At 38.6% G+C, this 7730-nt stretch overlaps 1 long non-coding RNA gene across 2 annotated transcripts in view; it reads left to right on the top strand.

Annotated features, from left to right (window-relative positions):
* Positions 1–57: 57 nt before the first annotated feature.
* The window catches only part of LOC135230705 (uncharacterized), an 80577-nt gene continuing 72904 nt past the window's right edge, over positions 58–7730 (top strand). For both annotated transcript variants that reach the window (XR_010321325.1, XR_010321324.1), the window contains exons 1-2: positions 58–274; positions 2263–2336. This is a non-coding gene — a long non-coding RNA (uncharacterized LOC135230705). The remainder of the gene's footprint in view (positions 275–2262; positions 2337–7730) is intronic.

The following is a 7730-nucleotide window of genomic DNA, read 5'->3' as shown; positions in this document are numbered from 1 at the left end:
ACTGGCGGGGGTGGGGCTTGTCCTCACCTCCCCCCCCCCCCCCCCCCCCGCCAGCCTTCATCTCTCCACCTTCCACCCCCTACTTCCTTCCTGCTCACCTTGCAAATGTTGTTGGCTTGTTCTGGATTCAGCAGCTGTCTTTTGTCTGACCTCTGGTTCTTGGGGCTTGAGCTAGCAGCTTACTTGTCTATCTTGGGATTCGCTGATCTTCACAGCCTGCAAGCAAGAGTCCTGCTCCCCAACCTGCCTGTCTTGGGTTCACCAGCCCCTGCAGGTAAGTGATTCAGGAGAAACCTTGCGGTCTTACCTGCTGACCTTGGGGATTCCTTGACTGTCATAGCCTGTGAGCAGGAGTCCTGCTCTTTGACCTGCTCATCATGGGTTCACCAGCTCTGCAGCTCTGTAAATTGGGAAAGGAATCTATTCTGATCCAAGGACTTGGGATGTTCCAGCCCCTACAATCACGTGAGCTGTTTCTTTGAACTAAATCTCTCTCTATATATTTATATGCATTACTGGTTTTGCTTCTCTAGAGAGCCCAGCCTAAGACAGTAGGATTTCAGTCCTTTGAAACTTGTTGAGACTTGCTGTATGGACCAGCACACAATCTACTTTGCTGAAAGTTCCATGTCCAATGGGCATTTTGCAGTTGTTGGATATGTTTATGTTGTCATTAGATGCCGTTGGATCAACTTTCGACTCATAGCGACCCAAGTGACAGAGTAGGACTGCCCCATGGGGTTTCCTAGGCTGTAATCTTTACTGGAGCAGATCACTGGGTCTTTCTCCCTCAGAGCCGCTGGGTGAGTTTGAACCACCAACCTTTCAATCAGCAGCTGAGCACTTAACCATTGTGCCAACAGGGCCTAGTGGATATAGAGCTCTAAATATGTCAACTTGATGGAGCCCTGGTGGCACAGTGGTTAACAGCTTGGTGGCTAACCAAGAGGTTGACAGTTAGAATCTACCAGTCACTCCCTGGAAACCTTATGAGGCAGTTCTACTCTGTCCTGTAGAGTCACTATGAGTCAGAATCCACTCAAGGGCAACAGGTTTGGTTTTTGGGGGGTTTTATATGTCAATTAGGTTAAATTGGTTAATTGTGTTATTCAAATCTGCTATACCCTTATTGCTTTGTTAGTTTTGTTTTTTCTTGCTGTTCTATCAGTCACTAGGTATTTGTCTGTTTCTCTTTGGCTTGGTCAAATTTTGCTTTATGTATTCAAAACTGGGTTATTAGATGCATAGAAAATTAGGATTGTTGTATCTTCCTAGGAAACAAACCTTTTATCATTATAAAATGTCCTTTATCTCTAGTAATACTTGTTGCCTTAAAGCTTACTTTGTATGATGTATATTACATCTGCTTTCTTTTGTTTATCTTGTCAATGAATTAACTCTATTCCATTCTTGAATTCCAATATTTCTGTGCCCTTAAAGTTTCTCTGTTTTAAACAGTTTTGACTTTTTTTATCCAGCCTGACACTCTTTCACTTTAATTGGGTTGGTTAGTCCATCACATGTAACATAATTCCTAATATAGTTGGGATTATAGCTAACCTTTTGTTTTGTTTTTTTCTGTTTTGTTTTTTTTGTTACTCTTTCAGTTTGTCCTAGGCTTTGTTCCTTTATTCCTCCTTTTTTAAATATAATTTTTATTGTGCTTTAAGTGAAGGTTTACAAATTAAGTCAGTCTCTCACACAAAAACTCATATACATCTTGCTACATACTCCCAGTTGCTCTCCCCGCAATGAGACAACCCACTCCCTCCCTCCACTCTCTCTTTTCATGTCCATTTCACCAGCTTCTAACCCCCTCTACCTTCTCATCTCCCCTCCAGGCAGGAGATGCCAACATAGTCTCAAGTGTCCACCTGATCCAAGAAGCTCACTCCTCACCAGCATCCCTCTCCAACCCATTGTCCAGTCCAATCCCTGTCTGAAAAGTTGGCTTTGGGAATGGTTCCTGTCCTGGTCCAATAGAAGGTCTGGGGACCATGACCACTGGGGTCCGTCTAGTCTCAGTCAGACCATTAAGTCTAATCTTTTTACGAGAATTTGGGGTCTGCATCCCACTGCTCTCCTGCTCCCTCAGGGGTTCTCTGTTGTATTCCCTGTCAGGACAGGCATCGGTTGTAGCCGGGCACCATCTAGTTCTTCTGGTCTCAGGATGATGTAGTCTCTGGTTCATGTAGCCCTTTCTGTCTCTTGGGCTCATAATTACCTCGTGTCCTTGATGTTCTTCATTCTCCTTTGATCCAGGTGGGTTGAGACCAATTGATGCATCTTAGATGGCTGCTTGCTTGCGTTTAAGACCCCAGACGCCTCTCTCCAAGGTAGGATGCAGAATGTTTTCTTAATAGATTCTTTTATGCCAATTGACTTAGATGTCCCCTGAAACCATGGTCTCCAAACCCCCGCCCCAACTTCACTGGCCTTCGAAGCATTCAGTTTATTCCAGAAATTTCTTTGCTTTTGGTTTAGTACAGTTGTGCTGACCTCGCCTGTATTGTCTGTCTTTCCCGTCACCTAAAGTAGTTCTTATCTACTCTGTAATTAGTGAATACCGCCCTGCCACCCTCCCTCGCTCCCCGCCTCATAACCATCAAAGAATATTTTCTTCTCTCTTTAAACTATTTTTCGAGTTCTTATAATAGTGGTCTTATACAATATTTGTCCTTTTGCAACTGACTAATTTCACTCAGCATAATGCCTTCCAGATTCCTCCATGTTATGAAATGTTTCACAGATTCATCACTGTTCTTTACTGATGTGTAGTATTCCATTGTGTGAATATACCATAATTTATTTATATATTCATCCGTTGAATGGGCACCTTGGTTGCTTCCATCTTTTTGCTATTGTAAACAGTGCTGCAATGAATATGGGTGTGCATATATCTCTTCATGTAAAGGCTCTTGTTTCTCTAGGATATATTCCAAGGAGTGGGATTGCTGGAAACCCTGGTGGCATAGTGGTTAAGTGCCATGGCTGCTAACCAAAGGGTTGGCAGTTCAAATCCTCCAGGCACTCCTTGGAAACTCTATGGGGCAGTTCTACTCTGCCCTATAATGTCGCTATGAGTCAGAATCAACTCGATGGCACTGGGTTTGGTTTGCTTTTTGGTATGGTAATTCTATTTCTAGTTTTTTAAGGAAGAAATGCCAAATCGATCTCCAAAGTGGTTGTACATTTCACATTCCCACCAGCAGTGTATAAGTGTTCCAGTCTCTCCACACCCTCTCCAACATTTATTATTTTGTGTTTTTTGGATTAATGCCAGCCTTGTTGGAGTGAGATGGAATCTCATCGTAGTTTTGATTTGCATTTCTCTAATGGCTAATGATCGTGAGCATTTCCTCATGTATCTGTTAGCTACCTGAATATCTTCTTCAGTGAAATGTCTGTTCATATCTTTTGCCCATTTTTTAATTGGGTTATTTGTCTTTTTGCAGTTGAGTTTTTGCAGTATCATGTAGACTTTAGAGATCAGGTGCTGATCAGAAGTGTCATAGCTAAAACCTTTTTCCCAGTCTGTAGGTAATCTTTTTACTCTTTTGCTGAAGTCTTTGGATGAACATAGGTGTTTGATTTTTAGGAGCTCCCAGTTATCTAGTTTTTCTTCTGTATTGTTAGTAATGTTTTGTATACTGTTTATGCTAAATATTAGGACTCCTAGTGTTGTCCCTATTTTTTCTTCCATGGTCTTTATTGTTTTAGATTTTATATTTAGGTCTTTGATCCATTTTGAGCTCATTTTTGTGCATAGAGTGAGGTATGGGTCTTGTTTCATTTTTTTGCAGATGGATATCCAGTTATGCCAGCACCATTTGTTAAAAAGACAGGCTTTTCCCCATTGAACTGTTTTGGGGCCTTTGTCAAATGTCAACTGCTCTTATGTGGACGGATTTATGTCTGGATTCTCAATTCTGTTCCATTGGTCTATGTATCTGTTGTTGTACCAGTACCAGGCTGTTTTGACTACTGTGGCCATAGGTACTAAAAATCAAAATCAGGTAGAGGAAGGCCTCCCACTTTGTTCTTCTTTTTCAGTAATGCTTTACTTATCTGGGGCCTCTTTCCCTTCCATATGAAGTAGGTGATTTGTTTCTCCATCTCATTAAAGAATGTCGTTGGAATTTGGATGGGAATTGCATTAAATGTATATGTTGCTTTTGGTAGAATAGACATTTTTATAATGTTAAGTCTTCCTATCCATGAGCGAGGTATGTTTTTCCACTTATGTAGGTCTCTTTTGGTTTCCTGCAGAAGTGTATTGTAGTTTTCTTTGTATAAGTCTTTTACATCTCTGGTAAGATTTATTCCTAAGTATTTTATCTTCTTGGGGGCTACTGTAAATGGTATTGATTTGGTGATTTCCTCTTCGATGTTCTTTTTGTTGGTGTAGAGGAATCCAACTGATTTTTGTATGTTTATCTTGTATCCCGATACTCTGCTGAACTCTTCTTTAGTTTCAGTAGTTTTCCTGAGGACTTCTTAGGGTTTTCTGTGTATAAGATCATGTCACCTGCAAATAGAGATGATTTTACTTCTTCCTTGCCAATCTGGATGCCCTTTATTTCTTTATCTAGCCTAATTGCTCTGGCTAGGACCTCCAGCACAACGTTGAATAAGAGCGGTGATAAAGGGAATCCTTGTCTGGTTCCCGATCTCAAGGGGAATGGTTTCAGGCTCTCTGCATTTAGGATGTTGTTGGCTGTTGGCTTTGTATAAATGCCCTTTATTATGTTGAGGAATTTTCCTTGTATTCCTATTTTGCTGAGAGTTTTTATCATAAATGGGTGTTGAACTTTGTCAGATGCCTTTTCTGCATCAATTGATAAAATCATGTGATTCTTGTCTTTTATTTATGTGATGAATTACATTAATTGTTTTTCTAATTTTGAAGCATCCCTGCATACCTGGTATGAATCCCACTTGGTCATGGTGAATTATTTTTTTGATATGTTGTTGAATTCTATTGGCTAGAATTTTGTTGAGGATTTTTGCATCTAAGTTCATGAGGGATATAGGTCTGTAATTTTCTTTTTTTGTGGGGTCTTTACCTGGTTTTGGTATTAGGGATATGGTGGCATCATAGAATGAGTTTGGTAGTATTCCATCCTTTTCTATGCTCTGAAATACCTTTAGTACTAGTGGTGTTAACTCTTCTCTGAAAGTTTGGTAGAACTCTTAAGTGAAGCGGTCCGGGCCAGGGCTTTTTTTTGTTGTTTTTGGGAGTTTTTTGAATACCTTTTCAATCTCTTCTTTTGTTATGGGTCTATTTAGTTGTTCTACCTCTGTTTGTGTTAGTTTAGGTAGGTAGTGTGTTTCTAGGAAGTCATCCATTTCTTCTAGGTTTTCAAATTTGTTACAGTACAATTTTTCATAGTAATCTGATATGATTCTTTTAAATTCAGTTGGGTATGTTGTAATACCGCCCTTCTCATTTCTTATTCAGGTTATTTGCTTCCTCTCCTGTTTTTCTTTTGTCAGTTTGGCCAATGGTTTATCAATTTTGTTGATTTTTTCAAAGAACAAGCTTTTGGTCTTGCTAATTCTTTCAATTGTTTTTCTGTTTTCTATTTCATTTAGTTCAGCTCTAATTTTTATTATTTGCTTTCTTCTGGTGCCTGAGGGTTTCTTTTGTTGCTGTCTTTCTATTTGTTGAAGTTGTAGGGATTACTCTTTGATTTTGGCCCTTTCTTCTTTTTCGATGTGTGCATTTATTGATTTAAATTGACCTCAGAGCACTGCTTTCGTTCTGTCCCAAAGGTTCTGATAGGAAGTGTTTTCATTCTCATTGGAGTCTATGAATTTCTTTATTCCATCCTTAATGTCTTCTATAATCCAATCTTTTTTGAGCAGGGTATTGTTCAGTTTCCAAGTGTTTGATTTCTTCTCCCTGCTTTTTCTGTTATTGATTTCCACTTTTATGGCCTTATGGTCAGAGAAGATGCTTTGTAGAATTTCAGTGTTTTGGATTCTGCGAAGGCTTGCTTTATGACCTAATTAATATGTGGTCTATTCTGCACACGTTCCATGTGCGCTAGAAAAGAAAGTATACTTGGTTGCTGTTAGGTACAGTATTCTGTATATGTCTATGAGGTCAAGTTGGTTGATTGTGGCATTTAGATCTTCCGTGTCTTTAATGAGCTTCTTTCTGGATGTCCTGTCCTTCACCGAAAGTGGTGTGTTGAAGTCTCCTACTATTATTGTGGAGCTGTCTATCTCACTCGTCAATGCTGATAGAGTTTGTTTTATGTATCTTGCAGCCCTGTCATTGGGTGCATAAATATTTAATATGGTTATATCTTCTTGGTGTATTGTTCCTTCAATCATTATATAGTGTCCTTCCTTATCCTTCATGATGGATTTAACTTTAAAGTCTATTTTGTCAGAAATTAATATTGCCACTCCTGCTCTTTTTTGATTGTTGTTTGCTTGATATATTTTTCTCCATCCTTTGAGTTTTAGTTTGTTTGTGTCTCTAAGTCTAAGTTGTGTCTGTTGTAGGCAGCATATAGATGGATCGTGTTTTTAAATCCATTCTGCCACTCTCTGTCTCTTTATTGGCGCATTTAGTCCATTTTACATTCAGCGTAATTATGGGTACGTATGAATTTAGTGCTATCATTTTGACTTCTTTTTTTGTGTGTTGTAGACAGTTTTTTTCCCACTTGATTTTATGTGCTGAGTAGATTATCTTTATATATTGTCTTTTCCTCATATTTGTTGTTGATTTTGTTTCTGCTGAGTCTCTATTTTTTTTCTTGTATTTTATTTTGATGAGTAAGATAGTTTGTCTCCTTTGTGGTTACCTTATTATTTACCCCTATTTTTCTAAATTTAAACCTAGCTTTTATTTCTTTGTATTGCCGTATCTTCCTCTCCATATGGAAGGTCTATGATTACATTTCTTAGTCCCTGTTTATTGTTTTAGTGTTGTCTTCTTTTATATAATAACATCTCTGTTACCCTGTTTTGAGCTTTTTCTTTTCTTTTTTTTTTTTAAATCTTGCTTTGTTTTTTTGATTTCCCTGTCTCGGTTGACTTCTGATTGCTCTACCCAGTGTTCTGATCTTGGGTTGATGCCTGATATTATTGATTTTCTAACCAAAGAACTCCCTTTAGTATTTCTTGTAGTTTTGGTTTGGTTTTTATGCATTCCCTAAACTTCTGTTTATCTGGAAATGTCCTAATTTCACCTTCATATTTAAGAGACAGTTTTGCTGGATATATGATTTGGCTGGCAATTTTTTTCCTTCAATTTTTTAAATAAGTCATCCCATTGCCTTCTTGCCTGTACGGTTTCTGCCAAGTAGTCCAAGCTTATTCTTATTGGCCCTCCTTTGTAGGTGACTTTTGTAGGTGACTTTTCATTTATCCCTAGCTGCTCTTAAAATTCTCTCTTTATCTTTGGTTTTGGCAAGTTTGATTATAATATGTCCTGGTGACTTACTTTTAACATCTACCTTATGTGGAGTTCAATGAGCATCTTGGGTAGATATCTTCTCATCTTTCACGATATCAGGGAAGATTTCTGCCAACAAATCTTCAACAATTATCTCTGTATTTTCTGTTATCCCTCCCTGTTCTGGTACTCCAGTCACGCATAGGCTATTTCTCTTGATAGAGTCCCACATGATTCTTAAGGTTTCTTAATTTTTTTTAATTCTTTTATCTGATTTTTCTTCAAGTATATTAGTGCCAAGTGATTTATCTTCAAG

The sequence above is a fragment of the Loxodonta africana genome, chromosome 3 (assembly GCF_030014295.1).
Source record: "Loxodonta africana isolate mLoxAfr1 chromosome 3, mLoxAfr1.hap2, whole genome shotgun sequence".
In the NCBI taxonomy this organism is placed as follows: domain Eukaryota; kingdom Metazoa; phylum Chordata; class Mammalia; order Proboscidea; family Elephantidae; genus Loxodonta; species Loxodonta africana.
The sequence above is the reverse complement of the archived record's forward strand: the minus strand, read 5'-3'. Positions and strand labels throughout refer to the sequence as shown.